This window comes from Peromyscus maniculatus, chromosome 6, assembly GCF_049852395.1.
Source record: "Peromyscus maniculatus bairdii isolate BWxNUB_F1_BW_parent chromosome 6, HU_Pman_BW_mat_3.1, whole genome shotgun sequence".
Classification (NCBI taxonomy): Eukaryota; Metazoa; Chordata; class Mammalia; order Rodentia; family Cricetidae; genus Peromyscus; species Peromyscus maniculatus.
In genome coordinates this window covers 74,110,858-74,125,194 of record NC_134857.1, presented here as the reverse complement: position 1 = coordinate 74,125,194, position 14,337 = coordinate 74,110,858, and the positions used below count along the sequence as shown (strand labels likewise).

At 41.2% G+C, this 14,337-nt stretch overlaps 1 pseudogene; it reads left to right on the top strand.

Annotated features, from left to right (window-relative positions):
- The first annotated feature begins 5,712 nt into the window (after positions 1-5,712).
- Positions 5,713-6,792, top strand: LOC143273764 (speckle-type POZ protein pseudogene; annotated as a pseudogene).
- Positions 6,793-14,337: the final 7,545 nt, after the last annotated feature.

Here is a 14,337-nt window from a genome sequence, read left to right as displayed (position 1 = left end):
CAAAATACCAACACAATTCTTCACAGACCTGGAAGGAATAATACTCAACTTCATATGGAAAAACAAAAAAACCCAGGATAGCCAAAAGAATCCTGCACAATAAAACAACCTCTGGAGGCATCACAATCCCTGACTTCAAGCTCTACTATAGAGCTACAGCAATAAAAACAGCTTGGTATTGGCATAAAAACCGACATGTGGACCAATGGAATCAAATTGAAGACCCTGACATTAACGCACACACCTATGGACATATAATTTTTGACAAAGAAGCCAAAAGTGTACAATTGAAAAAACAAAGCATCTTCAACAAATGGTGCTGGCATAACTGGATATCAACATGTAGAAGGCTGCAAATAGATCGATATCTGTCACCGTGCACAAAACATAAGTCCAAGTGGATCAAAGGCAACATAAATCCAGCTACTTTGAACCTGCTAGAAGAGAAAGTAGGAAGTAGTCTTGAACGCATTGGCATAGGAGATCACTTCCTAAATATAACACCAGTAGCACAGGCATTGAGAGAAACAATCAATCAGTGGGACCTCTTAAAACTGAGAAGCTTTTGTAGAGCAACGAATACAGTCAACAAGGCAAAGCGACAGCCTACAGAATGGGAAAAGATCTTCACCAACCCCACATGTGGCAGAGGACTGATATCCAGAATATATAAGGAACTCAAGAAATTAGACATCAAAAAGACCAACAGTCCAATTGAGAAATGGGCTATAGAACTAAACAGAGAATTCTCAACAGAGGAAACTCAAATGGCTGAAAGACATTTAAGGGATTGCTCAACAGCCCTAATCATCAGGGAAATGCAAATCAAAACAACTCTGAGATACCACCTTATGTCTGTCAGAATGGCTAAGATCAAAAACACTGAGGACACTTTATGCTGGAGAGGATGTGGAACTCGGGGAACCCTCCTTCACTGCTGGTGGGAATGCAAGCTTGTACAACCACTTTGGAAATCAATATGGCGCTTTCTTAGAAAATTGGGAATCAATCTCCCCCAAGATCCAGCTATACCACTCGGGCATATACCCAAGAAATGCTCAATCATACCACAAGAGCACTTGCTCAGCTATGTTCATATCAGCATTGTTTGTAATAGCCAAAACCAGGAAACAACCTAGATGCCCTTCAACTGAAGAATGGATAAATAAATTGTGGCACATACACAATGGAATACTACTCAGCAGAGAAAAACAATGACATCATGAGTTTTGCAGGCAAATGGGTGGATCTAGAAAAAATCATCCTGAGTGAGGTAACCCAGACTCAGAAAGACAAATATGGTATGTACTCACTCATAGGAGGATACTAGATGTGGAACAAGGATGACTGGACTGCTACTCACATCACCAATGAGGCTACCTGGAAAATGGGACCCCAAGAAAGACACGGGGATCACCCAATGATGGAGAAATGGATGAGATCTACATGAACAGCCTGGACATGAGTGGGAGCAATGAATGGCGAGGGTCGAAGGAAAGAGATCGGGAGATCCCACCTTGATCAAGAACAGAGAGGGAGAACAAGGAATAGGAGACCATGGTAAATGAAGACCACATGAGAAAAGGAAGAAACAAAGTGCTAAAGAGGCTCACAGAAATCCACAAAGATACCCACACAAAAGACTGCTGGCAATGGCTGAGAGACAGCCAGGACTGACCTACTCTGGTGATGGGATGGCCAAACACCCTAATAGTTGGGCCAGAAACCCCATCCAAGGACTGAGGAATCTGGATGCAGACATCCACAGCTCAGCCCCTGGGTGGAGCGCTGAGAGTCTAATTAGTGAGAAAGAGGAGGGTCTATATGAGTGAGAATTGTTGAAACCAAGGTTGGATAAAGCACAGGGACAAATAGCCAAACGAATGGAAACATATGAACTATGAACCAAAGGCTGAGGGGCCCCCAACTAGATCAGGTCCTATGAATAGGTGAGATAGTTGATTTGTTTGATCTGTTTGGGAGGCATCTAGGCAGTGGTACCAGGTCCTGGGCTGGCTGCATGAGATAGCTTTTTGAAACCTGGGAACTTATACAGGGACGCTTGGCTCAGTCTGGGAGGAAGGGACTGGACCTGCCTGGACTGAGTCTATCAGGTCTATCTCAGTCCTCAGGGGTGGCCTTTATCTGGAGGTGGTGGCAATGGGGGGTCGGCTGGGGGGAAGGGGAGGGGCAGGAAGGGGGAGAACTAGGCAATCTGTGGTTGTTATGTAGAACTGAATAGTATTGTAAAATAAAATAAAAATAAAAAGAATAAAAAAATTATGTCTAAGAAAAAAATGAAAGAAAGAAATAGGAATAAATTCATGATTACCTCTGAATTCCTGCTAACATATTTCAGGTGCCAATGATTTAGTGTAGATGTACCCAACTGTCTTATTAAAATAAGAGACACAGAACCAATGTAAAAGAGAAAGCCAAGACGTCAGAGCTCGGAGCTAAAATCTTACCTCCTGCGGTGCTCCTACCTCTCCGAAAGACACCTACTTCCTGTGTGCTTGTTTTTAATATAGTATTTCTGTTCTGCCTTCTCATTGGTTGTAAACCCAAACACATGACTGCCTTGTCACTGTCTGTAAGTACAGCCCTCTAGGTCTTAAAGGCATAAGTCTCCAATGCTGGCTGTATCCCTGAACACACAGAGATCTATGGGATTAAAGGTGTGTGCCACCACTGCCACGCTCTTTCTATGGCTCTAATAGCTCTGATCCCCGGGCAACTTTATTTATTAACATACAATTAAAATCACATTTCAGTACAAATAGAATACCACCATAATTTAGAAAGGATTTAGTCTTTCAGAGCTGTTTCATCCTCTTTAAGAAAGTAACTGTGATGGTATGGAGAAATGGTTCAGCAGTCAAAGGTGTTGAATACCTTTCCAGAAGGTGTCATCCAACTCACTTCATAAACAAGTCAGCTGACAACAGTCAGTAATGCAGTTATCCAGTTATTCAGGGGATCCAACAGCTTCTTTCAGCCTCTGAGATACCATATGCTCATGGTTCACTGACCCGCCTGTGTAAGAGGGATCATACATTAGCAGGCCCCCAGAAGTAAGCACAACTGTCTCCATGAAGGAAGTACCATTCAAGGAGTAAAACCCAGCACTTTTGTAAAAAAAAAAAAAACAGTAACACCTGCCATAGCTAAAACAAAAGCTTCATCTACCAACGTCCATAGTTCTAGGGATATCCCTAAATGTTCTAACCTTGCTTGAAATATAGTAACACTTTTGGCTTCCTTAGTGCCACTTTGGGCTATCTTCTTATTAACTGAAGATTGTCAACCCAGAATATGTGGATTTTTCTTGAATCCCACACTCAGAAAGGCTCAAAGCTACACTAGGATCCCAAATACCTCATGTGTTTGCCAGCTGGCTAAGAAGGACTTTCTAATTTCCTAAATCCATTTTCAAACAATCTCTTCTCTCTGTGTGTCTCTCTTTGTCTCTGCCTCTCTGTCTCTCTCTGTTTCTCTCTCTGTGTCTCTGTATCTGTGTCTCTCTCTCTTTCTCAGTGTATGTTTGTCTATAAGTCTTTCTGCAAGTTACTGTTAGTATAGTTTTGCTTTATTGACTGTTGGCTTTCTCTGTTGTGTGGACACCTCTGCTGCTTAAGGCTTTGTCTTCTCCTGGTGGGAGTCTGAATCACATTGGCTATGCCATGTCCCCCAAAGAACCACCCACCTGAAATCAAAGCTACACTTGTTCCATAACTGGAATGAGAAATTATATGAAAAGATCTTGTACTTGAGACCCAGGCAGGAGTCAGTTCCCCATTGAGATAATTGCTCCCACTCTGCAGAAGCATGCTCATGGAAGCTCCGGACTTACAGGTGGAGCACTTCTCTTACAAATGAGGGGTCTTGCAGGAATTTTCTAACTTCATTACAAATGAGATATTTGAGGGAAATATCTGATCCTGCCATCCTGATCCTGAACACATACAGAAAAGTTACAGAGGCTACTAGTTAGCCACCTGCCAAAGGTTCCTAAATGAGGAACCAAATATTCAGAGATCAAAACCAATTGATTGATTTATCGTGGATTGAGAGGTGAGCACCATTTGAACCAGAATTTCAGGAGAGCTAGACTGGGAATTGCTGAGGTGATTGAATCACTGAAGGCATTTTTCTGTCCTCAAGGCTTAGTGAATCCCTCTAGACATGATGAACTAGAGAGAGGTGATAGATGTGGGGAGCATTTTACAGATCACATTCTAAGAACTGTTTCAAAATGCCTTCTTCAGTAACTGTTGAATATTTTCTGCACCCTTTGAAAACCAGAATACTGTCTCACTTTTAAGGCCCATTAGAGTAAGCATGGAAGTTCAAAGTTTAAAGAGGACAGAACTCACCAGTGGAGGATGAAAATTATGAGGTATTGAAAATCTGAATCATGGCAGTCAGCTTCATGGAACTGAGAATTGAGGTTCGTCTCATAGCACACCCTTAGTGGATCAAGAGCAGGTTTTCCAAGGAGAATTATCGGAGGGGGAGGGGCAAGATCACCAATGAAAGTGTGTGGAGCCATCCCAGGGAATGTGAGTCTGGATTAAAGAATACTGCCACTTTCAGAGTTGCTGCCTGGCTCTGCTTCTTGACCACCATATATGAATTCTTCCACCCTGACCTCCATGTTGTGAAAACTGAGACCCCTCACAGGGTAAGGAACCACTTCTTTCCTGTTCATGTTAGTGGGAAAAATTTGTGTAAAACCCTGAGAAGAGGAAATAACAGCTGTGTAGGAATGGATGCCTACCCTATTTTATTTAATATGAATCCACAATAAGCAAAATACACTTGTGGTAGTTTTTGTTGGTTCCCAACTTAACAAGACATGGAATTAACTAAAACCCTAAAGTGGAGGTCATAATAGTGAGAAGTGTTTTGTTTCATTTGATGTGGGTTGATCCATTTCAAGGACAGACTTTGGAAGTAAAAAGAAACAAACATCTAATCCGGATCTCAGGGCCTGAAGACACACACCTTTAATCCAGATCTTGAGGTTGGAAGACACACCCTAAATTTGGCCACACCCTCTGCTGGAAGCATATAAAAGGACATGGAAGCCAGAAGCTTTTGCTATTTGCCTGCTTGCCCTCACCTTGCAGCAAGTCCATCCCATCCCTGGCAATAGAGAATATTTGGAACACCAGCATATAGTGAAGACCACCAGACACATCCAAAGTCCTGGGCTGAGTAAGTACTGGAATCTTAGTCTTTCCCTTTAAAGGCAATTTGGGATTAGCAGGACTGCAGACCAAAATAATTCTAACAAATCCCAATTGTTGATATATATATAGAGATTCTTTGCATATATTCTGTTCCTCTAGAGAACCCTCTTGCAACATTTTTTATATGAATTACCAGAATGAATGATCAAAACTACCCAAAAGTTGTGAATAATTGTCAAAACAAGTCACCTATTGACCTAATATTCAATCTAGAAAATAATGGAGTGATGTAAGTGTTATCAAATAGCCTAGACTCTGTTCTCTTAAATTAGTATTGATATCTTCATAGAAAATATCAGAGACCCAATTTTTCTGCCTCGTAGAGAAGGGAATAAATGAGAAACAAAAACTAAAAACTAAAATCCTGTCTGTTATTGTGTTTCTCAGGGTGAAGAGAAAACAATTGCTAGTTCTTCAATTTCAATCCAGTTGAACCTTCAAACTACCTGCAGAAGAAATGGCAGGAAATGAGGTAGCCCAGAGATGGGACCACACACAAATCAGCATTCAGGATTTCTCCTACAGGTGGACCATCAGCAACTTCCCCTTTGTTGCTGAGGAAATGCGGCAAAGCATTAGAAGCCCCACTTTCTCAATAGGAGCCAATGACAAATGGTGTTTGAGAGTACACCCTAATGGAGTCGATGAAGAAAGTGCAGATTACCTGTCAGTTTACCTAGTGTTGCTCAGCTCTCTAAAGAGTCCTGTTTGGGCAAAGTTCCAGTTCTGGATCATAAGCAACGAAGGAGAGAAAACGAATGTCAAAAAGAGCCCAAGAGCTTTTAGATTCGTTCCAGGCCAGGACTGGGGTTACAAAAAGTTTGTTCTTCGAGATTTTCTCTTGTCCCATGCATTTTGGCTTCTCCCAGATGACGAGCTCACCCTTGTCTGCAAGGTGAGCATGGCCCAGGTCTCCTTGAGCCTTTCTGAGCAGAACAAGAAGCCGGGAATTCTGGTTCCCAGATGCACATTGGCAGATGAGCTAGGAGAGCTGTGGAAGAATTCCCAATTCACAGACTGCTGCCTAGTGGTAGCTGGCCAGGAATTCTGGGCTCACAAGGCCATCTTAGCAGCTCGCTCTCCAGTTTTCAGAGCCATGTTTCAACATGACATGGAGGAGAGCAGAAAGAATCGCATTGAGATCCCTGATCTGGAGCCGCAAGTCTTCAACGCAATGATGGACTTCATTTACACAGGAACAGCACCAGACCTCAATAGCATGGCAGCTGCCTTGCTGGCAGCTGCTGACAAGTATGGCCTGGAGCGTTTGAAGATCATGTGTGAGGATGCCCTCTTCAGGGACCTCTCTGTGGAGAATGCTGCCTACACTCTCTTTCTGGCTGACCTCCATTGCTCAGGGCAGCTGAAAATCCAGACACTGGATTTCATTACAGCTCATGCTTCTGAGGTTTCTGAGACTTCAGACTGGAAGACAATGGTGGGCTTATATCCCCAATTAGTGGTTGAAGCTTATGGTTCCAGGCCTGCTCACTGCCCTTTCCTGGAGCACCCTATCAAATGCTTGAAGCGATCCTAAGACCTGCTAAACCTTGTCCTACACTTGTCTCCCAGAAGCAGCAGTCATGGTGTTACCAATGATACAGGGGTAGACTATGGGATGTGTGGAAATTTTCCAGTGAAACTAGGGAATAACAGCATGGTGGCTGATGCTTAATACAGATGTAAAGGAGTCAATGTCAGGTTGAGGGAGGGGGAGTCTTCCACTATGGTACAATCTACACATCCTCTACCCGGTTGTTATACTGCTTTGATTTTTTTTCTAAGGAGTTAGAATGTGAAATTCATTTTAACTGCTGGCACCAAGAACATTACAACAGGGTGTCTTTGGAGAAACCTATCTGGATTGGACAGAGCAGAAGATATGGTCAAGGACTCAGAAAGGAGAAAACAAACATGAATGTTTGGTTACAAGAAAAGCAAAGATAATGAAGAAAGTTTTTCTCCAAACTCAGGGTTTGGGACAGGGGAGATGACTCAGTTGGCAAAAGCAATTGTTGATCTTGCAGAGGACCTTTTCTTCAGTCCTCCTCTTGTCTCCATGGGCACATCCTTCTCAAGTAATTAAAATACCCAAATAAAATGTCATATCAAATGAATAAAAATTGTAAAATCAGCTTATGGATTCCAGTGGTGTTTCTGTTTGAAAATGGCCATTTTATTCCATCCAGCTGTGCTCTGCTGTAGAATTTGGTGCAGTGTCTTCACTGACACACACACACACACAATCAATGAGACAATACCTGATGAATTCTGGTATACTCAGAGATTGGTGCCTAGTCCACTGGACATCAGTTGGGATTTCTCCAACAGCTGTTGGGAGCAGATACTGAGATTCATAGCCAAACATTGATCAGAACTCAGTGAACCTCAAGGAAGAGGGAAAAGCCGGGTTGTAGGAGGCATCAAAGACACAAGGGGTACAGAATTCATAGAGTCAACGAAACAGGGTTCATAGGGGCTCACAGACACTGAAGAGGCCATCATAAAGCCTGCACGTGTCTGTACTAAGTCCTTTGTGTACATACTGTGCTTGTTTAGCTCAGGGGTTTGTGGGAGTCCTAACAGCAGGAGTGTGTGGCAGTCTCTGAACTGTCGGATATTGGCTCCTTCTGAGTTGGATCCTCCAGGGTGTGCTCATTTTAATCTAGGCATTCATGATTCCCTTTATCAATTGCTGCAAACACTTCAGAGGACTCTGACAATTCCACATGAAAAGGAAACATATTAGAAAGTTATTTGCCCTCTCAAGTCTGGAGGAATGTCTTGTTAAAGCATTTTCTGTGTGGACATATAGGAGAGGTGTGTCATGGGGCTATTCCCCATGGTTTAGTATTTGTTTGATACTGCACCTGATTCCTCCTGTCTGTTCAGGTGTATGAATATGTGCTAGACAGTCGTGTGATTGTGTGTGTGTGTGTGTGTGTGTGTGTGTGTGTGTGTGTGTGTGTGTGTGTGTGTTTCATTGGGCTTCCCTCTGCTTTGTTTTCCTTTAATGAACAGTGGCTCTGTCAGCTAGGAGGCCATCCCATTCCAGGCTTAATACATGTACCTCCTACTTTTGGGAATCTGAGTATTTTTGTAACTAAATCAGTTTGCCCTGTGAAAACCCTACCAACGGGAAAAAGAAAAGCTCCACCTGTGCCTCTCCATAAATGAGAAACATTATGAGCAAAGCCTAAGCTTACTGTCCAAGGTTTCTTAGTTCCTCTGTGACAAGTCACACCTGCCCTCTAGGAGCATGCTCATTGAAGCACAGGACTCACAATTTAGAGCATGTTTCTTACAAACAATGGTTCTTGAAGTGATCACCAACAAAAACCTTCAAATGACACATATGATGGAGGGATGTCTACTCCAGTGACTCTGAACTCACCTGGGAAAGAGTCACCCATGCTACTAATTAGTCATCTGCAAAAGTCTATCAGATGAATAAATAATCAAGGAGTCAAAACCAATTATGATTTATCCCATATTGACAGAAAGCAGTGTTGCAGCCAGACTTACAGAAGAGCCAGACTGGGAATGGCTGAGCTGATTGAATCTGAATTTATTTCTGTGTGCTTTAGGCTTAGAGAGTCTCTCTAAGACAGGACTAACTGGGGAGATATGAGGTGAAGGGAACATATCGCTGATCACACTACAGAGGAGGATCCATTCAAAGCCCTTCCCTCTATGGTTTCTTTAGATCACATTCTGCACTTCATGGAAGTGAGCAAAATCTTTCACCTTTAAAGACCAGCAAAATGAGCATGGCAGTTCTAAGTTTAAGGATAGAATCCACCAGTGGAGGATAAAGAATATGAGCTAATGAAAAGCTGAATCTGGTCAATCTAAGTGGTTGACAATAGAAGGATGTAGGATATTTATAAACCACACCCTTAGATGGATCTGGAAGACTGATTCTAAGTAGGATTATATGAGAGCCATGTGAAAGACCACCACTAAAGTTTGTGGAGTCATCCTGGAACTGTGTGTCTGGAGGTAATAAAATGCAGGAAAGAAGAGAGCCATCTCTGGGGTTCCTGGCTCTCCTTTCCACTTACCATGTATGAGCTCTTCACCTGCTATCCATGTTGTGAAAACCAAGTCAACTGACAAGTTAAGAAAAACACCTCTTCCCTGATGGTCTTCATAGCTGCCATCATTGTAATATCATCACAAGGGTAAATAATAGCTATGCAAATGTTGACATAATCCCTCATTGTTGGAATAATGACTGCATGGTCAGGCCTGTCACAGAAATACCCTAGTTGCTGGTACCAACTTCTCTCTTAGTCAGTGTTCTATTGCTATGAAAAGACACTATGACCACAGCTACTCTTATCAAATAAAATATTTAATTGAGGCTGTCAGTTTTAGAGGTTTATTCCATTATCAACATGGAAGCTTGGCAGCAAGGAGGCAGACATGGTACTAGAGAGGTAGCTGAGAGTTGCATATCCAAATGCAGGCAGACAGAAGAAAAGAAAGAGACCTTCCTTGGCTTGAGCATTTAAAACCCCCAAGGCCATCCGCAGTGACACACTTTCTCCAACAAGGCCACACTTTCTTCAACAAGGCCCCATCTCTGAATCCCTGTCAAGTGGTAACACTTCCTAATGCCAAGTATTCAAATATATGAGGTTATCAGTGCCCTGCCTATTCAAACCACTACATATACCATAGTTATCTTTCTGGATATGGGTTACGACACTCAGCATATTTCTAGTTCCACTCATTTGCCTACAAATATCATGATGTCCTTTTTTAACAGCTGGGTAAAACTCCATTATGTAAATATACCTCATTTTCATTATCCATTTCTCTGTTGAGGGACATCTAGGCTGTTTCCTATATTCTGGATATTATGATTAGAGCAGCTAAGAACATGCTTGACCAAGTGTCCCTGTGGTAGAAAGAAGCATTTTAGAGTATCTGCCCAAAAGTTGTGTAGGCAGATATTGAGGTAAATTGATCTTTCTGAGGAGACAACATACTGATTTACACAGTGGCTTCACTAGTTTGGACACCCACCACCGCTGTACGATTGTTTCCTTAGCTACATATCCTTACCAGCATGAACTGTGACTTGTGTTACTGACCTTAGCCATTCTGACAGATGTAAAGTCAAATTTCAAAGTAGTTTTGGTTTGCATATCCCTGATGACTAAGAATATGGAACATTTCTTTAATGATTCTCAGTCATGTGAACTTTTGTTTAGATGTGTAGCCCATTTTTAATTGTTTTTTTTAATCTGTTTTTTTTTTATCAGACTCACTGGGATTTTTTTGTTCTTTTTGTTTGTTTGTTTATTTTGGGTTATTTTTAGAGGGATAGATTTTTTTGACAAAGATTTCTCTGTGTAGAAACCCAAGGGGTCCTGGAACTCATTTTGTTGATCACTCTCCTTGAATCTACCTGCCTCTGCCTCTGCCTCTGGAATACTAGGATTAAAGGTATATACCACCATGCCAGGCTGGAGGTAACATATATAATATATGAAATATAATAATATATAATATATATTAACTCTCTATCAGATGTAGTGTTAGTCAAAATCTTTTCCCATTTTTACACTACTGCTGTTTCCAAATGACCGATTATTTTGCCTTGTAGAAGCTTTTCAGTTTCATGAGGTCCCATTTATTAATTGTTGATCCTGGTGCCTAAACTCTCAGTGTTCTATCCAGAAAGTCTTCTCCAGTGCCAATGAGTTCAAAGCTATTCCCCAAATTCTCTTCTATCATGTTCAGTGTATCTAGTTTTATGTTGTGTTCTTTGATCCATTGGGAAATGTGTTTTGTGCAAGATATAGGTATGGATCTACTTGCCTTCTTCAACATTCAGTCATCCAGTTTGACTGGCCCCATTTGATGAAGAGGCTGTTTGTTTTCCAGAGAGAATATTTGGTTTTATAAAAAAAAATCAGTTATCTGTACATGTGTAGGTTTACATCTGGATAGTCAATTTGATTCTGTTGTTCAACACGTTTGTTTTTATATCAATTCCATTTTGTTTTTATTACTAGAGCTTTGTACTATATCTTGAGATGTAGAATGGTGAAACCACCTGCAGTTGTTTAATTGCTCAGGTTTGTTTTGGCTATCCTGTTGTTTTTTTTTCAATTGCTTATGAAGCTCAGAATTGTCCTTTCAATATATATGAAGAATTGTGTTAGAATTTTGATGGGGAATTCATTGAATCTGTAGATTGCTCTTTGTAGGGTGGCCATTTTTATTGTTAAACCTACTGATACATGAGCATGGGAGATCTTTCCATCTCCTAATATCTATGCCAATTTCTTTCTTCAAAGACTTGAAATTTTAAATCATACAAGTCTTTCACTTGCTTGGTTAGATTTACCCCAGTTTTATAGTGCTTGAGACTATTGTGAAGGGTGTTTCTCTGATTCTTTCTCAGTTTGCTACTCATTTCTCTATAGAAGGGCTACTGAATTTCTTTTGTTGTTAATCTTCATCCAGCTATTTTGTTGAAGGTGTTTATCAGCTGTAGAAGTTCAGTAATAGAATTTTTAGGGCAACCTATGTATACTCTCATATCATCTGCAAATGTCAATATTTTGACATCTTCCTTTCCAGTTTGTACCCCTGTGAACTGAGCCAGTTTCCTTATTGCTGAGTCAAGACGTCAAGCACTTATACTGAATAGGCATGGAGAGAGTAGACAACATAGTCTCACAACTAGTTTTAGTGGAATTGCTTTGAATTTCTCTCCCTTTAAGTTGATGCATTGTATGGTCTTGCTGTAAACTGTCTTTTTTATGTTTAGATATGTGCCTTGTATCCCTAACCTCTCTAGAACATTGACCAAGAAGAGGTGTGGGATTTAGTCAAAGGCTTTGTCTATTTGTAATGAGATGATCATGAGGTTTTCTATTGGTAGTTTGTATGGTGGATCACTGTAGTGGGTAGCCATTCCAGCTTGGATCTGGAAGTTCCAACCCCCATTGAGACTCTGGCAACTGTCACGCCTACGAGGCGGGGCGAGGGGAGGCGCCGGGGGACCCGAGAGCTGGATGGGCCAGCGCTCTCTCTGGGCGCTCTCTCGGTGCCCGGAAGCTGACCGGTGCAGTTTGACTGTACAGAGCTCCGGAGAACACCGCTGGACTGCGTTACACCTTCCCCAGACCCTGCGACCTACCCATTACTTAATTTGTGAGTTAGGCCATTAAATAAATATCCTTTTAACTACGTGGAGTGGCCAAAATAATTTCTCCAATAAATGGCGCCCAACGTGGGGCACGGCAACAAGCAGTTATAGTTACAACTTGGTATATATAATATCTTAGATAGAACATATTAAGTATTAGATTCAGGTTCTTTAGGATAGGACACCTTTGAATGATCTTTATAACATGCTGTTTACCTATGCTCTATACTTCTCTGGATTTTAGTATGTGTTTCTTGCTTGATATTGTTTGCATTGGTTGTAGTTACATCTTATCTAGGTCATTATCTCTCATTATTTCTGGACAATATTTGATAACCATTCCTTTGTATATAGTCTTGTATTAGTTTAGAACCTTCTTATTTAGACAAAAAGGGGGAGATGTAGTGGGTAGCCATTCCAGCTTGGATCTGGAAGTTCCAACCCCCATTGAGACTCTGGCAACTGTCACGCCTACGAGGCGGGGCGAGGGGAGGCGCCGGGGGACCCGAGAGCTGGATGGGCCAGCGCTCTCTCTGGGCGCTCTCTCGGTGCCCGGAAGCTGACCGGTGCAGTTTGACTGTGCAGAGCTCCGGAGAACACCGCTGGACTGCGTTACACCTTCCCCAGACCCTGCGACCTACCCATTACTTAATTTGTGAGTTAGGCCATTAAATAAATATCCTTTTAACTACGTGGAGTGGCCAAAATAATTTCTCCAATAGATCACACTTATTGATTTTCCTCTATTGAAAAGTATTTCTGGTATGAAGCCTACTTGATCATGGCAATTCATATTGTTGATGTGTTCTTGGATTCATTTCACAGATTTTTTTAGTATATTTGCATCTATGTTCGTAAGGGAAATTGTTCAGTAGTTCTCTTTTTGTTGGGGTTTTGTATGGTTTGGGTATCATGTTAACTGTGGTCCCATATAATGAATCAGCCACTGTTTCTTCTGTTTGTAATTTATGGAATAATATGAGGACTATTGATGTTAACTCTTCTTTGAAAATCTGATAGAATTTGGTGCTACAGCCATCTTATCCTGCTTTTTGGGTCTTTTTATTTATTGATTGATTATGGTTGTTGATGTGGTTCTTGTTTGGTGAGGTCTTTGGGTCCCTCCTAGTGAACCTCCACTCCTTAAGACAAACACTGTTTTCATGGACCTCATTCTAAATGCCTTTGTCCAGTTTGAATTACCTGTGAATGGAGCATGAGTGGACTCTTGCATGTTGAGATGCTTCTCTGAACTGGAGCTATAAGATTCACCCAGGCTGCTGTATGGGAAAGTCCTTTTCATCATCCCTGCAGTGCTGATGGTAACCTGGATTGCTTCTACTTCAGAATTAGGACAATGGAAGACACTGGGCAGAGTCTTGTTTAACTTTTTATTCATTTCCAGTGAAATATCCTAGGAGTGGAATTGTGGAACTATGGCATCCTGTTATGCTTCAGGTTTAGAGGGACTGTCTACTTAGTAATTTTATCAACTTAGACTTTTCCAGACCAGAAAATGAAGATCCCAGTTTCTCCTCAGACTCAACAGTCATGGCTCTGACAGGTTTTTAAAGATAATTGTGACAGATAATTGTTGATTTTTCATCTCTCAATTTACTAATAAAATTGAAGGCCTCTTCATTTTCTTATTCATCATTTACAAATTCCCCTTGATGATTAGGTCTCTATTCAACTCTTGTTTTAAAAATTATGCTGGACTCACAGTTTAAAATGTGATTATTTATTTTATTATTATTAAGTCAAAATGGGAACCAAGGTTAAAAATCATAAGTGAATTTTGCTTTGTGTTATATGAAGTCCCAAACGCTTCTCAATTCAATCATGTTGACTGATTAGATCAGCCACTAATTTAAATATTAAATAATTTAAAAATTATTGTTTGGAGGTTCT